This window comes from Lissotriton vulgaris, chromosome 10 (genome assembly GCF_964263255.1).
Source record: "Lissotriton vulgaris chromosome 10, aLisVul1.2, whole genome shotgun sequence".
Taxonomy (NCBI): Eukaryota; Metazoa; Chordata; class Amphibia; order Caudata; family Salamandridae; genus Lissotriton; species Lissotriton vulgaris.
This window is the reverse complement of record NC_141698.1, coordinates 964,166,179-964,183,163: the sequence shown is the minus strand read 5'-3', so window position 1 is coordinate 964,183,163 and position 16,985 is coordinate 964,166,179.

The window sequence follows — 16,985 nt, the reverse complement described above, 5'->3', positions numbered from 1 at the left end:
TTTTAATTTGTTATATTTGCTTTAGCTCTTTGCTTCATTGCTTTTACTTCATGATAGCTTTTGGATTTTAACATAAGTATTGTGTGCTTTGCTGGCTGCTCCACGATGTCTAAACAGAAAACTGTGAAAAATCCCTTAGTGCCTGCCACAATGGATAATTATTTGGTTAAAGTCATCAAGAAAATTAATAATGACCGGCGATTATCACTGGGCCGCGGTAGCCCCCCCACTCTGTTGACTTTTTCGTAATTGGCATGGCCGCGTTAGCGATTAGCTGAAACTACACGTTGTCCTCCTTAACTTGGCTGAAAACGAGAACGCCATTTTAAATACTGCAGCGGCCATCTTAGATCATAAGCGGCCTCGTGGCCGGCGTGCCCTTTAGTCCATTGTCCGTTTCACTGACCACTTCAGTTTGCCCAGCAACAGGCTATTTTTAGTACTGGTCAAGCTTTCACATGCGCGGTCCCAATTGACCAGTAAGCCTTTAGGAATGTGCGCCAAACTGACCAGCGGAGTTGTGCCCCCTCCAATGAGCTGGCGGTGTTCCAAAACATGACCATATATGTCTCTAAAATGTGTTCTCACTTGTGCCGCCTATCTTTTATTGCCCCAAAACTGTATATAAATCGGGGTCACACCGGTGTTCGGTGTGATGCCTCTTGCATTACCGAAGGGTGCTGTTTGAGTGTACCACCACCCCATGGGGTCTTAATAAACTTGTTCTTTGCCTTTTACAGTTTCCGTGACAACAGTTCTTGAGTGTAAGTGGATTATCTTTGGAGCATGTAGGCCTTGGGAACCCTGATTACTTCTAATTGGCGACCACGAAGGGACTCATCGGCGACTCGGATGCCCGAAGGAGAGGTCGTGACGAAGGCTTGGAAACTCGCCATGGACGCGCGCTGCCACGAGTGACCCGAGTCTTGGCTGCCACGGTGTTTCTTCCTTTCCTTCCGATCTGACCTTCCAGGTGGCGCCGGTCTCCGACTGAGTTTTCGAGTGTCTGCGTTGCTGAGAAAGTGCCGTTTGGTTGATTTGGCTTACAAGACCTTGGCAGTTGGAATCTGGACATTTGAGAATTTGGGTAAGATTTGTGTTCGGTAAGGTAGTCTTTGGATGCTTACTGAAGTTCTATGATTTGTGATCGGTAAGGTAGTCCTCGGACGCTTGCCGAATTCCTACGATCTACGTTTTGATTTGAGTTAGCTAACATTGTGATTTTGTGATCTTTGAACTTATATGTGTAGTGCACTTCACATAGGCAGGCATGTAGAGATGTTTCTCTAACTTTGTTTTTTTTCCTCTGAGCGGCACAGTTGTGTGAAGTACTGTAAGTGCCATTTTGTACGGTGTCACGCTTTCGTGATACTTTTTGAACATGCCTGTTTTCAGCACACTCCGAGGGATGTGCTGTCTTGGAGAGGGTACCACAATTAGGTTAGCGGAAGCACAGCCGGCTCCCCCAGAGGGAACACCAAATCGTGAGATGTATATCAAACTAGGCCTTCCCCCTATTATGTACAGCAAATTATGGCATAAGTATACAAAGGCCGATCCCGAATTACAATGGCCTCTACATGGGTCGTTCGATTTACGAAAAGTACAGTTTGTGGAACAATGTTTGTTCCAACGCAGGTCTAGACAAAACATGTTTGACTGTGTGCGAATGTGGGAGAAAGCAGTGCGCGAGCGAATGAAGCGTGAAGTTGCCTTGGCGGACAAAGAGCAGCGCAAGGCTGCTCGGGATATGGCTTTACAGCTTGAGGAAAAGGAGGCTCAGGAGAAGAAAGAGAGGGAGGAACGGGAACGTAAATTGCAAACGACTGGTCAATTTCCTATTTGCCGACCGCTTTATCCTGTCCTTAATAATGAAATTGACGATTTTTCATTGCTAGATCGGTCACCGCCTCCGTATGTTTCGCCGACGGCACCAGCTGCAGATTCGGAGGACGATGGACAGGATAAGTCGGAACAGAAGGGGGTATCTGCTCTCAGGTTTACTGCGGAGAGGTCCGCACATTTATGTAGTTGGGCTCGTAAAGTGAATAAGAAGTGCGTCTCTCAGGATCAGTTGCTTGCGGAGAAAAGGGCGTGGTCGGATCATGAATTAATGTATTTTTTATCTAGTTTGGCAGATGAAGTTGTTGCTGCGTATCGTGAACTTTCTGTCACGTTAGAACCTAAATCGTTGTCAGTGTATTGTGAGAATTTGCTTCAAGGTGTATTTGATCTTGCAGATGTTGACGACCTATTCACGCAACTGATCCAGCCGCGGGACGAAACGACGAGATTGCGGGAGGAGCGGAAAAGGAGGCAAAAGGAGTCCGAATTGGAGAATAACGGGCAGGCTAAGGAGTGTTCTCTCCGTGGTTCAGATAAGAGTTCTGCGTTGCATGTTATGCCTATGCGTGAAGCTGCGCCCTTGTATGTTCCACCTAAAGGGGAAGGTACAGATGATGATAAATTATCAAAAGATGCGAAAGGGTATTTTGTATATAACTGGGTATACACGCCTTGGAATAGAGCAGATGTTATGGCATTGAAAAATTCTTTACCTGATCTTCGGAAAAATCCGGCGGCATTTTATGAAGGGGTGGAAGGGGCTATTTCGTCTTGTGTGATGACTCTTGTGGATATAGATTTGTTCTTTGGGCTAATTTTACCACCTGATATGTGGAGGCAAATTCGTAAAAATAATGATGAAACAATATTGGGGGGCACATGGAAAGAAATAAATGCTGCCGATTTAGATAGGGAACCGGCATGTAAGCCTTGTTAGTTAATTCTAGATCTTCCGGCAGCTATCTTGATTAAATTAAAGACGCTTGTTCCCTCTAAAAAGATTGATTGGACCATGCTAGCGTCGTGCAAGCAAAAATCCGATGAAACGGTTTCAGATTTCTTTACACGTTTTGAGGAGGCGTTCCATGATTACAGTGGTCAATCTTTAACAGACGATACGGGTCGGCATCTGTTTGTAGATAAGTATGTGGCTAATCTCCTACCGGAGATTGCAAAACGATTGAAGTCGAGTGAAAGTTCCTGGGCCACGGCGACCCCTGCGTCCTTGTTAACTATGGCTCAGTATTATGAGCGGCAGGAATTGGAGGCTAAAGAAAGTGTTGAGAAAAAGGCGAAGGAATTGAAAACGAAGGTGATGTTGGCGCAGGTTCGGGGACCACAGGGTAGAGGGAATGATAGAGGTAGACAGGGTGGAGGAAATACGTCGTATGGTCGTACGGACATTGCGGAGGATCAGTGCGCTTATTGAAAGGAGTTTGGGCATTGGGCCGAAGATTGTCCGGTACTTCGTGAGCAGCGTAGTCAGCGTGGTCGAGGAGGTGGAAGGTCGAGAGGAGGTTATACGGGAGCAAGAGGTAGCGGAAGTGATCGTGGAAGGGTTGAGGAGAGGGGCCGTGGCCAGGATGAACGAAATATGTTTGATAGGCGAAATCAATATCAGATTTCGGAGGGAGAGAATGTGGAACACCAGGATTATGTGCATGCATAGGACTGCGTAGGATGGGGTAAGGAATCAGTTGAAGTGCCGGTTGATCAGCAGGGTCCATATGTAACAGCGGGTATTCTGGGTTCTACTGATCAATTTCTTGTCGACACAGGGGCTACACGTAGCGCTTTGTCGAAAAACTTGGTTCCGAGGGCTCCCCTGTCTGGCGAAATGATTACATGTGTAGGGTTTGATGGCACACCCTCCCCCAGCCCATTGTCCAAACCCCTTGCACTATGTCTTGACAAATACTTTAGTTTTGGTCAATTCTTGTTATCGCCCCATACACCAGACAATATCCTGGGTTTTGACTTGCTTAAATATTTTCGAGCAATGATACGTTGCGCCCCTGAGGGAGTGTGGGTTATCCTGAATGACAATTATCCTGACCCCGATAGGTTTTACGCCATCTTAGATGTTCCAGCTTTGGCCTCTCTACCGCATACGTTATGGGCGACCTCAGATACGGATGTGGGAGAGATGCGTATTCCACCAATACACATTACTGTTAAGGAGGGGGCCCCTCTACCACGAGTGCCACAATATAAGATCTCGAGAGAAGGTGAAATTGCATTGACACGTATTGATCAGGATTTGATTTCTGCAGGGGTTGTGGAGGAGGTCCCTTACAATGTTTGCAACAGTCCTATTCTTCCGATCCTTAAGAGAGACACTGACGGCAAAATCTATCGTTTTATTATTGATCTGCGAGAGATCAACAAAATTGTCATTCCCCAATACCCGGTGGTGTCCGATATTACGACCTTGCTTACCTTGGTTCCACCAACGGCCACCACGTTTAGCGTCATTGATTTAAAGAATGCGTTCTTTTCCATCCCTGTTCATCCTGATAGCAGATACCTGTTTGGCTTTACGCTAAATAATAAATCGTATAGATTTTTTCGTGTTCCCCAAGGTTATACTGAAAGCCCGAGCATCTACAGCCAGGCTTTGAAAAGGCAGCTGGATTCTTTTAAATTGCAGTCTGGCGTTGCTCTCATCCAGTACGTGGATGACCTTCTGCTTGCTGCTGACTCTTATGCACAATGTGAACAAAGTACACTTGCGTTGCTTTCCTTTTTGGCACAGAACAATCATAAGGTCTCGAAGAAAAAGCTTCAATATTGTAGACCCCAGGTGACCTACCTCGGTCATCTGTTGTCTAAGGAGGGGCGTGCATTAACATCTGATCGAATTCAAGCAATCTTAGACACACCAGTCCCCCGCACGCAGAGAGATGTACGTGCCTTCATAGGGTTGACGTCTTTTTGTAGACAATGGATCATGGGGTTTTCACATATCATAAAACCTTTGTTAGCGCTACTGTCCAAAGCTACACCAATGCCTCTTGAGTGGACAGATGAATGTCAGAAGGCTTTTGAACAGTTGAGGCAGGCCCTTTGTTCCGCACCCGTGTTAGGCACACCAGACTACACGAAACTTTTCACATTGTACGTGCACGAGAATGATGGGTGCGCGTTGTCAGTGTTGGTGCAATTACACGGGGATAAGCAGAGACCATGTGCATACTTCTCTGCCATTCTGGATCCTGTAGCACGAGGGTTGCCTGGGTGTTTTCGAGCGGTAGCAGCAACAGCAGTGGCCATACGACAGAGTGAGGGAATAGTGTTATCCCACAAACTGTTGGTGTTAGTTCCTCACGCAGTAGATGCCCTGCTAAACCAAACAAAGACCCAATACCTTACGAGTGCACGGCTAACAGGATATGAGCTGACACTTTTGGCGCCACATATTACACTGAAAAGATGCGCTACTTTGAACCCTGCTACTTTATTGCCCTATCCGGCCGAGGAGGGTCAGGAAGAAAAACATCATGATTGTGTTTTCCTGACCGAGGAACAGACAAAGGGTCGTGTCGATTTACAGGATGTCCCACTTCCAGATGTGGATGGGGAACTGTGGGTTGATGGATCGTGTGTAAGGCTGCCAGATGGTACGACTTCCGCAGCCTATGCGATCACGACACTTAAGACAGTGGTAGAAACAGCTAGGATACCACAAAAATCGGCTCAGGCAGCAGAGCTGATAGCCTTAACAAGAGCCTGCGAATTGAGTACTGGTCTATGTGTGAACATATACACGGACAGCCGGTATGCCTTCGGAGTGGCACATGACTTCGGGCTACTCTGGAGAGAACGTGGGTTTTTGACATCACATGGAGAGCACATTATGCACGGAGAGCTAGTGCGTGATCTCCTAAATGCGCTGCTTGGCCCAAAGAAAGTAGCGATAGTGAAGTGCAGTGCCCACAAAAAGATCACGGATAAAGTGGGCCAAGGAAATGCCTTTGCAGACAGCATAGCAAGACAAACGGCTATGTCCCGAACTAGCTCCCCTATGTACGTGATACAATCGCAGGCTGAGCGATGGAGTGATGATAGAGCAGAAATATTGGATATTCAAAAGTCAGCTACTGAATCTGAACTTGCGGCATGGGCAGCAGATGGGGTACTAGATGATGAGGGCTGTTGGAGAAGCAAAGACATGGAGAAGTGGAAATTGCCTGCGGCCTACTTGCAGGCGATGGTCCAGATGACACATGGACTGGCGCATGTCGGAGCTCTTGCAATCACTCGGCTTTTAACACGAGTTTGGGAACATCCTGAGATTGCTAACACTGCGAAGAGAGTAGTGCAGACCTGCCTGGTTTGTTTACAGCACAATCCTGGAAAGGGGACCCATACTCCGAAAGGAGGGTTCGTTCCACCTTCTGCACCATTTGAGGTACTCCAAATGGATTACATCCAACTCGAGCGCTGCAACAACCTGAAGTACGTCTTAGTGGTGGTATGTGCCTTTAGCAAATGGGTTGAGGCCTTCCCCACGAAAGACAATACGGCTTTGACAACAGCTAAGGTGTTGCTTAAGGAATTCTTTCCTCGCTTTGGAGTTTGTAAATTTCTGTGGAGCGATAATGGGCCTCATTTTGTTGGAAAGATTGTGGAATATGTACTGAAGGGGTTAGGGATTCAGCAGAAGTTCCACGCTGTATTCCACCCTCAGTCAGCAGGTCTGGTCGAGCGGTACAATGCTACGTTGAAGCTTAAACTGGCCAAAATTGTGGCGTCTACATCGTTGAAGTGGCCAGACGCTTTGCCGCTAGCACTACTCTCTCTTAGATGAGTACCCCATTCACGAACTGGCCTTACGCCCTATGAGGTGGTGTTTGGGCGCCCCATGAATATCTGGGGGGTGCCTAAGCCGCGACTAATACATGATGTGCCTTGTGTTATGATGAACGACTATTTGGCACGATTAACAAGTGATTTACTCTCTATTCATCAACAGGTTCGAGAAGCGCTCCCTGACAACTCTACTGGAGAGGGCCATGATCTCCGCCCTGGTGACCACGTGATGATTCGGTCGTTTGAGAGAGCAAGCAGTCTGGAGCCCAGGTGGAAGGGCCCCGAACAGGTCCTCCTTGCAACCCGAACTGCTGTACGAGTGACCAACAGGAAGCGGTGGGTGCATTCGACACACTGCCGCCGTGTCTCTCCGGATCTGGTGACTCCTGCTGTGCTGACCGACTACAAAGAGATCTTGGATAAAGAAAAGAGCTCAGCTGTGACGTCGACCGAAGTAGAGGGAGCCTTCCCGGACCACGCTGTTGCCTGACGAGAGCGCTACAACTTGCGCCCTCGATAAGAAGATTTTTGTTTTTATGACTGGTTGGTTACCGCTCCAGGTTTGTGAAACGGAAACCGGGAATTCCAAGGGGGGGATCAGTTCTGCCAGTGTAGCGACACCCGTCTTGGCCCGGAGAAGAAAACAACGGCTACCTCGGAGTTCAGCACCGTATTTTTCTTTTTTAGGTATACACGCACGTGTATCTGAGACTTTGTGAACAATTTGTGCTATTTGAGATTTTGCACGAACATTTCTGAACTATGGCATTAACAACCTCACAAGATAAAAAAGTATTGGGTGCCTTTCTTTTTGTCCTGACTATTGTGGTGATAGCTGTTATGGCCTGGGTAGTTGAACTTGTGGTGCCTGTACGTGAACATTTGCTGCCGACTACCCCGGCTCCGTCTGAACATTTTCATTTTACATTACCCTTTCATGAAGAACGTCATAGGCAAACGTATCTAAATAACAGCTTCATTCAGATTCTTCACCACACACATAACATGACCAATACCTCAAACTGTTGGGTGTGTGGGATGTTGCCAGGGCACCAAAAGAGAGGGGGCACCCCACTTATTCCACTCCCGTTTTCACATAATGGATCATGCAACGCCTGGTACACCCTCCTCTTTACTTTGAGATGGCCAACCAAAGGGGGGGTGCTTTTTCGTTTGAATAAAGTATGTTCCCATGACAAGGATGGGTTTCCACGGGCTGAGGGTACTCGATTTGAATGGGAAGAGTACAGGCCCGATAACGTGTCTGCCCCACGTGTGTACAGCAACCAGAGGAATATTAATGTATCAAGTGCACATGTCATTAATGTCATTGCCACAAAAGCCGATTTATGTATCAGAAATAAGGGTTCGATTGCAGTGGGGAAAAGCGAATGTAATACTACTCTCACTTTTGATAGCCCGAATGGCATCTCATTTGTTGCATCACGGAATACGTATTTTATTTGTGGAACGAAGGGTTACCATCAGCTTCCATTGGGGTGGTTGGGCACATGATATGTATCGTTTGTACTACCTCCTGTATTCATTGCCCCACCAATGTATCACAATGATTACACGTTATACCACGATTTCGTCTTGAATAGGGTTAAGCGAACTGTTGTTCTGGATGACATCGGCCAGACCGACACTGCTTTGCAACAGTATGTGGACTTTAATTTGGGACTATTCTCCTTTGTGGGGGCTGCACTGAACAGCCGGAAAATAAGACGACTGACACGTGTTGTTGAGGCTGTAGCGAATGACACTGCCATTGCCCTGGGAAACATTACTGAGGAACTACAGATTTCTAGGATCGTTACGCTTCAAAACAGGATGGTGTTGGACGTAGTTTTGGCTGATCGTGGGGGGGCATGTAGAATTATCGGAAGCAGCTGTTGTGTGTACATTCCAGACAATTCTCCATCTGTTTATGATGCGATATCTAAGCTCCACAAGATCGCAGCTGAGATACATCCGGACAATGGAACTTGGACACTTTCAGGATGGTTCTGGTCGATGCTTGCCACTTAGGGCTGGAAACTGTTGACAATTCTATGTATAATTGTGGGAGCAATGTTTTTTATGTGCCTATGTATTCAATGTGGCCCAGCCTTATGTTCTATGTGCCTATCAGTTTGCATACCATCACGACGAGCTCTTGCCCATGACAAAGTGATGCTTCATAAAGAGGTAACTCAAATATTGTTAATTGACATCGAGGACGAACATCCTGATTATGTTCATTATGAGGTAGATTCAGCTAAACGCTAAAAGGGTCGTCTGTCGTAATTGGCATGGCCGCGTTAGCGATTAGCTGAAACTACACGTTGTCCTCCTTAACTTGGCTGAAAACGAGAACGCCATTTTGAATACTGCAGCGGCCATCTTAGATCATAAGCGGCCTCGTGGCCGGCGTGCCCTTTAGTCCATTGTCCGTTTCACTGACCACTTCAGTCTGCCCAGCAACAGGCTATTTTTAGTACTGGTCAAGCTTTCACATGCGCAGTCCCAATTGACCAGTAAGCCTTTAGGAATGTGCGCCAAACTGACCAGCGGAGTTGTGCCCCCTCCAATGAGCTGGCGGTGTTCCAAAACATGACCATATATGTCTCTAAAATGTGTTCTCACTTGTGCCTCCTATCTTTTATTGCCCCAAAACTGTATATAAATCGGGGTCACACCGGTGTTCGGTGTGATACCTCTTGCATTACCGAAGGGTGCTGTTTGAGTGTACCACCACCCCATGGGGTCTTAATAAACTTGTTCTTTGCCTTTTACAGTTTCCGTGCCAACAGTTCTTGAGTGTAAGTGGGTTATCTTTGGAGCATGTAGGCCTTGGGAACCCTGATTACTTCAACTTCTCTAGGTGTATCTGTGTTAGATGATAGTCGTGAAGCAGAAAGTGTGGATATCATAAACAAGGAGATACCGGCTGTAGCTGTATCCACCAGGTTGTGATGGATGATGATTCCTCCGACACACCAAACACCCCAGTACAGGCTTCCCCGACCCGTAGATTAGTTAGAGCTTGTAGGAAAGTACCAAGTAAATGTGGGGGTAATCAAAATAAAAAAAGAGCAGCAACCCCCCCCAAAAATATAGTAGGCGAAAAGTGTGCCACGGAGAAGGAAGGTACAGCTAAACTGAACACTGAGCCATTAGATCTCCTGGTTAGCCTCATTGATGCCAAGCTAGAAAGCATTATTAAACCCTTGGTGGCTAAATTAGATGTGATCTCCGCAGAAGAGACCAGATTAGGGGGCCTCTTGGATACCCACATTGCCTTGGGCGGAAAACATAAGATTAATGAAAAGGGCCCAAGAGTGAGCAAAGATGTAAAAATTCCTTCTGAGGGGAGGCATAGTGTTAACGAGACTGTCCTACTAGATAGCCCACGAAGAATCAGTCAGGAAAATAAGGCTTTTTCAGTAGCCAAGAGCAAAGAAGGGTGGACAGAAGTGAAGAGAAGGCGTTATATTAATCTTCCTCCTGATTGTGCTCCTTATGTGGTTGTCTTAACTAATGTTCCGCCTACCGATACATGCACAACCCAACCCCAGCAATAAACACATGACTGTCTAAAAAAAAAAACAGTTTCATGGTTGCATAGGCAATGTGGGTTCCGAGTTGCCTATTCCGACCAAATATTAACTACTAGAAGGGTCAACTGGATTGGAAACTCCACCAAGAATAGCAGGGGTGATTGTGTTCTTATCAATTTTAAACACCCCCAACATGTTGCCACTGTTTTGTTAAGAGATGCATCCTTACCGATTACCGATAATACTGTCTGTGCCCGTCCACTTGGTTATTTCTATAGCCATCTTATCAAAGCTCCCCCTAATGATAGCAATAGTACCAGGCAAAATCGATTTCATGCTCTAAATAGGTTGGACTCTAATGATTGATTTCCCCAGACTCATGAGCCCCCCCCTATGTGAGGTCATAAATACCTTAGCAACTGAGACAAGTGAAAACCATGCGGGCCACAAGCAGAACCGGGTGGACAACTCAGATCAGATCCACGACCTTGGGGTCTCATCAAGTGGAACTCAAAGTGAGGAAGATAGTAAAAATGTAACAACGATATCAGATACTATTGGAAGAAATGGTAAAGGATAACAATTGCTAGCTGAAATATCGCCGGGCTGAAATCAAAGGGGAATGTGCTAGGTTGGCTGAATCTTATTAATACCTATGATATTTTATGTTTTCAAGAAGCGTGGTGCAGGGAAGATATCAATTTTGAGGGGTTTGGCTCTTACAACTTGCCGGCGTATGGCGCTGGCCCAGGCAGACCTAAAGGTGGTTTATTGATAGTTTCTATTTATCGCCCGATTGTAGTTAAAAGGTACATAGCTGTGGGAGTACATGTTCAGATCCTTTAGGTATATGAGGACCAAGGACGTAATATTCTACTGGTTAATTACTATAATAATATTTTTGACAGCTCAAGGTAACCGTAGTACATGATCTGGCAAATACCATCGAAAATCTAATTTTAGAAGCAAATATTTCTTTTGATTTCATATGGGTTGGTGATTTTAATACTCCATTATGTGAATTCTCAACACAAAAAGTCTGTGGGTTTATAAACAACGCCGGATTCCATGACTTGCACTTTGGTCATAACAGCTATGGTGAGGCATTACACCCACTCATGGGCTGCTATGTCCTGGAAATTCTGGGTTTTGCAAAAGATAAAAATGGTGAAACTATCCCTACCTTTAAGAACCGGCACACTAGTTCGGTCATTGACCATGTGATTATCTCTTCTAACATTATTTCTAGTTGTGCTGTCCCCAGGATCGAAGAAACTTTTATAAGTGATCATAATTGTATCACCCTGGAAACAACTTTTCGGGGTGGAAGTCCCGCTAATAAGAGTACTACAGTTACTAATGTGGAACCACACAGACCAAATGGAGTAAGATTAAGATGGGCGGGGGACAAAGCTAATGAACTAATCGGTGCTATCATCAGGGACTGTTTGGTTGATATTACCTTCATCCTTGACAATAGCACCGACTTCGGGCAGGTTTTAGTTTCTTTTAAAGATATTAATGAATTAATTGATGCCAGGTTCACTAGGCCCAAAAGGGCTCAGAGTGGAAACGGTCCTGGTTGGTTTGGCCATATGTGCACTAGCCTTTTAACTGAATTGAAATATGCACTTGCCAAAAGGCCAAGGGACATTAACAACATAAGAAATTTAAGAACAGAATATAAGAATGCTCTGAAACGGAGGAAGTGTGAGTTACAGCAGTTGGCCTGGGACTCTCTTAACCAAGCTGCTGAATTATCTAACAGTACCCTGTTCTGGGCTACTGTTAACTCGCCTTTTCTGAAGGGAGAAAATACACTAGAGTTAAACTCGAATGTCTCGAGTGGAGGCTGGGTTGCCCACTTTTCAAACATTTTTGATACAAACAGCTGTGCAGATTCCAACCTTAGTAGGTGGACTGTTCTACCATTGTATATCTTGGTTAGTGAGGTTGAACTTTCCATACGTGCTAGTAAGGGGGGGAAAGCCCAGGGGCCCGATGGGGTGCCCGTTGATGTTTATAAAGCAACGCCTGAGATATGGAGCCCTCTCTTGACCATTGTTTTTAATGCCGCAGAATGCACTGAGGCCCTCAAAACATGGGAGGAATCTATTATTATCCCAATATAGAAAAAGGGCAGTAGGTCCGAAGCGAAAAATTACCGCCCTATTTCCCTTCTTGACTCCTCAGTTAAGATCATGAGTGCAGTCTTGCTGGCCAGGCTAGAGGAATGAGCTTAGCAAGAGGGAATCCTCGCCGATAGCCAGTACGGATTTAGAAAGGGTCGGGGTACTCTCGATCAGTGCATTAATCTAGAGTTATTGATCGGGAAATATACCGAAGCAAAACAAGGATCACTGTACCTTTGTTTTGCAGACCTAAGTAGCGCTTTTGACATGGTTGACCATTCAATTTTATGGCCAACCCTGTTAGAGCTAGGAGCACCTGAAAGTATCATATTTTTCGTAGCGAGGTTGTACGGCGAATTGCAAACATCTATGCGTTACGGCGTAAAAGGTGAATGCACCCCAAAATTTAGCGTCAAGAGAGGGATTAGCCAGGGGTGTGTATTGCCCCCCCTACTTTTTATAATATTTATTAACTGAATCGATAAAATCTTAAAAAATGTTAAGGCAGATGCCCCACAGATAAAGGGTGTACCAGTCCCTGTGTTATTATACGCCGATGACGCTGTTTTGCTCTCTAGAACTCCTTTGGGACTACAGCATCTGCTCAATAGATTTCCTGTCTTTATTAAAGACAGAAAACTGATTATTAATAAGCGGAAAACGCACACCATGACGTGTGGGGCCAAAAGTACATTTTCAAATGCCTTTTTTATAGATCAAGAAAAGGTGCAACAAGTAGATACGTTTTGTTACCTTGGTATAACCTTTTCCAAGGATAGAAAAATGGTCCAATGAATTCAGCAATATCCGCATTAAAATGGCCAAAAGTGCCCATGGTGTTTTTAGATTTGCTGCAAAGGTGGGGGATAGACGCACCAGGGATATGCTTAAGATTTACAAAGTGAGATGTGTTACAATCGCTCTTTATGGGGCAGTTGTGTGGGGTCACAGAAGTGACCATCACTTGCAGCAGGATGAAAACTCTTTTTTTAAAAAGCTCCTGATTTACCAACCTCTGCCCCCACTGAGCTAATCCATCCGGAACTGGATTCCAATTTTCTAATTGATCTGTTATCCCTGAGGCCACTTATGATTTGGCGGTCAATTTGGCTCCAGGAAGAAAAATCTTTTAACAGATCAATTATTGAGGATTGCATCTCGCTGGATAAACATCTGAATATACCCTGGTTAAAATACATTGCCGTCTGTTTTTCAGAGATTTTTAATCTAAATGTCTTGATTGATCCCAGTGCAGCATCCCAGATACCCAAAATAGAGCTGAAAACCAAATTCCTGGCTTTTACAACAAGGAAGCGTCCCATAGTCTATGGATCTCTATCTACTGTTATGTTTTATAATAGCTATCTCACCACTGGAGGTTTCCCCAATTATCTGGTTTGGGTGACAAGGCCATCCCACAAGTTTGTGCTGACCAGACTAAGGTTTGGATAGCACAACACTTAGTGGCCCTGCCGAATCTGAAGAGACACCCGCTAGGGCCATGTATGTGTGATGGTGTATCTAAACAGAGCACTTTGCACTTTTTACTTTTCTGTAAACTGTATATGGATTTCCGTACTACCTATCTGAAACTTATGTTTGTTAAATATGGCGTACGTACAGTTACCCAGGCAATGAGTTTAATTTTTAACCTGCAATCTATCGATATCTGTTTTTATACTGCCACGTTTTAAACCCAGTGTATTAATGCCAGGAAAAGTCTGGGCCCGATTCACAGAATGAACTTAAGACTCAATCCTAAACTTACTACTATTTTGGTATTCACAGAATGCACTTACTACTTTTGGCATTCACAGAATGAACTTACTACTTTTGGTATTCACAGAAGTTAGGATTTTGTCTTGTCAAACAAAGTGGCTTTACATTTCCTTGTAAATATCACTCACCATGTTGCGCCACAGGTGCATCATGCAATGTGACGCACCGGCGGCGCAAGGGACTTGTAAATCTGCCCCATAGAGAAGAGAGTGGTAAATATTGCAGGATATGAGGACCGGCGGGTTAAGAAATTTGAGAATGGGGATGAGGTAGCACCATGGGGGTGGGTATGAGGTACACTAAATGTTTTTAAAAATATAAAACTTCCACTGCTGCCGAGGTAGTAAAATTCCTTCTGGACCATGGCAGGCATGGGACATTCTAAGTGCATGTTACACTTTTTAACACAGGTCTACCCATCGATAACTTGGCTACAGGAAACTTATGCGTGGATTTTAAATATGATGATTATTTTGTTTATTTTTGAGCAGCAAAATCCACAATAAAAGGGCATGCTAATGGAGGCATAGCCATCTTTTTTAGTAGTAGCATAAGCTGGAATCCAAAGGTGTTAGTTCATCCTTCAAAATTGTGCATTTCCCTGAAGTTACCTTTGTGTATCACGACTTGAAAACTTCATAACTCTTTTTTTTCTTTGCAAATATGTATATACCACCTGGGAGATCATGTGATAACTTAGTTGAGTCCATGTTCTCTTTTATACACAATATTCGTGTTTTGGAAGAATGCAGATTGATAATCATTGTGGGAGATTTTAATGCAAACATTTTAAATTGTTCTTGTTTGATTTTTGGTGTGGAAGAGGTAGAGGTGTGGAATATTCCAGAGGCTGTATCGGGTTGTAATATTAGATCAGACAGACCGGACCTTAGCCTTTTGTATTGCCTGAGATTTAATGACCTTTCTTTATTGCTTTAAGTAGTAGGTTTCTGGAGGATTCCCCAGCCTCTTTTACATTTCACTCCTCTCTGGTTCAATCACTAATTGATAATATGATGGTATCTTACCAAATATTTGGCACTTGCTCCAATTTTGAGGTCTTAAGGATGGATCTAAGTGATCAAAGTATTCTTTCTGGGTTTTTTTTTCTAGAGCTTGTGGTATTTGAGCTGGATCTTCAAAAATGACAACATTATTTACAGTAAAACCAATATGCATACTTTTTGGTCAGAAAATAGTATGATAAATCTGGCTGCTTATGTTAAATTAGATATCTTTGCCACCTACGTTATTCTCTCAGAGAACCTCATTGTGAGCCGTTGTTCCATGTTTCAATCACGTAGAAGGAAAAAGTGTGGCTGCTAGTGTTAAATCCCCTGTAGCTATCTCTTGAGAGGTAAAGAAGGTAAACTGTGATATAAATTCATTAGTAGGAAAACAATGGCAAAGGGAAATTAACTGACTGAAGTGGGTAGGAACTAGACTGAAGGTGTCAGAACAAAGGAGGGAGGAGGACTGGATATGGATTAAGTTGAGAGCGGCCACTTTTTTCGGTGACTCGCGTAAATACTCATGACTGATAGCAGAACACTGTGATACTAGAATTAAGGCCGAGACCATTCCAATATCTGATGCAGAATGGTCCCATTTTATCTCTCAGTTATATGCCACCAATCCTAATTGTGGAATGTTGTTGAAGTTGAGGAATGATCCTGCTTCTTTGGGTAATTATGGCCCGTCCTTCTTTGAGGAGATATTAAGTTTTATTAAAAGTGCAAGATTTTCTGGGACTGTGGGCCGGATAACCTTCTGTTATCTTTCATCAAATAAGGTATCTGCATGAACCGTGCAGTTGTGCCTGGTGTTCCAATATTGTTATCAGTATGGGGTTATTCCATTGTCCTGGAAAGGTAGGATAATGGTGCCCTTCTATAAAAAGGGCCCGAAACCTCTCCTTCTAGTTTCAGGCAGATTGCGTTGTTGGTCAAGATCAGCAAACAGTTCATTAGGAGCATTCTCCTTCACGTACAGGATTGGGCTTTTGGTACAAATCTTGTTCCAGCAAAGCAAGCTGACTTTCGTAAGAACTGCAGAACTTTAGACAACATTACAGACCTCCAAACACTGACAGATAAGTATCCTGTGGGCAACGGAATGGCCTTATATTCTGCTTTTATTGATTTCTCCACAGTGCTCGATAGGGTTGACCGTGGGACGCTGTGTAGATAATTGATGGCACTGGGATCCCCACGCACTTGCATGGGTTAATATTTGCTTTTCACTCTTCAACTTGGTCCCAGGTTCTGATAGGAGGGAATAAGGGTATCTCGTGTAAAGTAGAGACGCACAATGGTCTGAAGCAGAGGTGCTTACTAGCACCCCTCCTTTCTACCTCTACATATATAATCTACCTAGCAGAGTCGGACTGTGTAAGTGGGAGCCACCTAAACTAGAGGTACCAGAACTGTTTACAGGTACCACAATCAGAAATATTTGGTTCATAAAATGTAAAATTTTATTTTTTTCTAGAATTATTTGCATTTTTATGAATGTGTATAGCAAATATATTCACTCATGAAATTGAGGAATTTGGTATTTTAGGTTTTAAACACTTTTGCACAGCAAAAAATAGATTTATTGTATTAATTTTCTGCATATAATGATAGATGTAATGGATTAGAAGCACTGTATTAGTTTTGCACTTTAAAAGATTGTACATTACTTGTTTGTTGTATTTATTGGGCCAACTTAGTATTGCGTTCTAATGTAAATTAATTTCCTGCGAATGTGCTCTTTTTATGTGTATGGAACCTTAGACTATAGTTGTAAGTTGATTGGTTGGTATCTTGTACTTAGAGCTCTATGTATTGCATATTGTGTGTATTATTTTAAAAAAAATGTTTTTATTGTATTT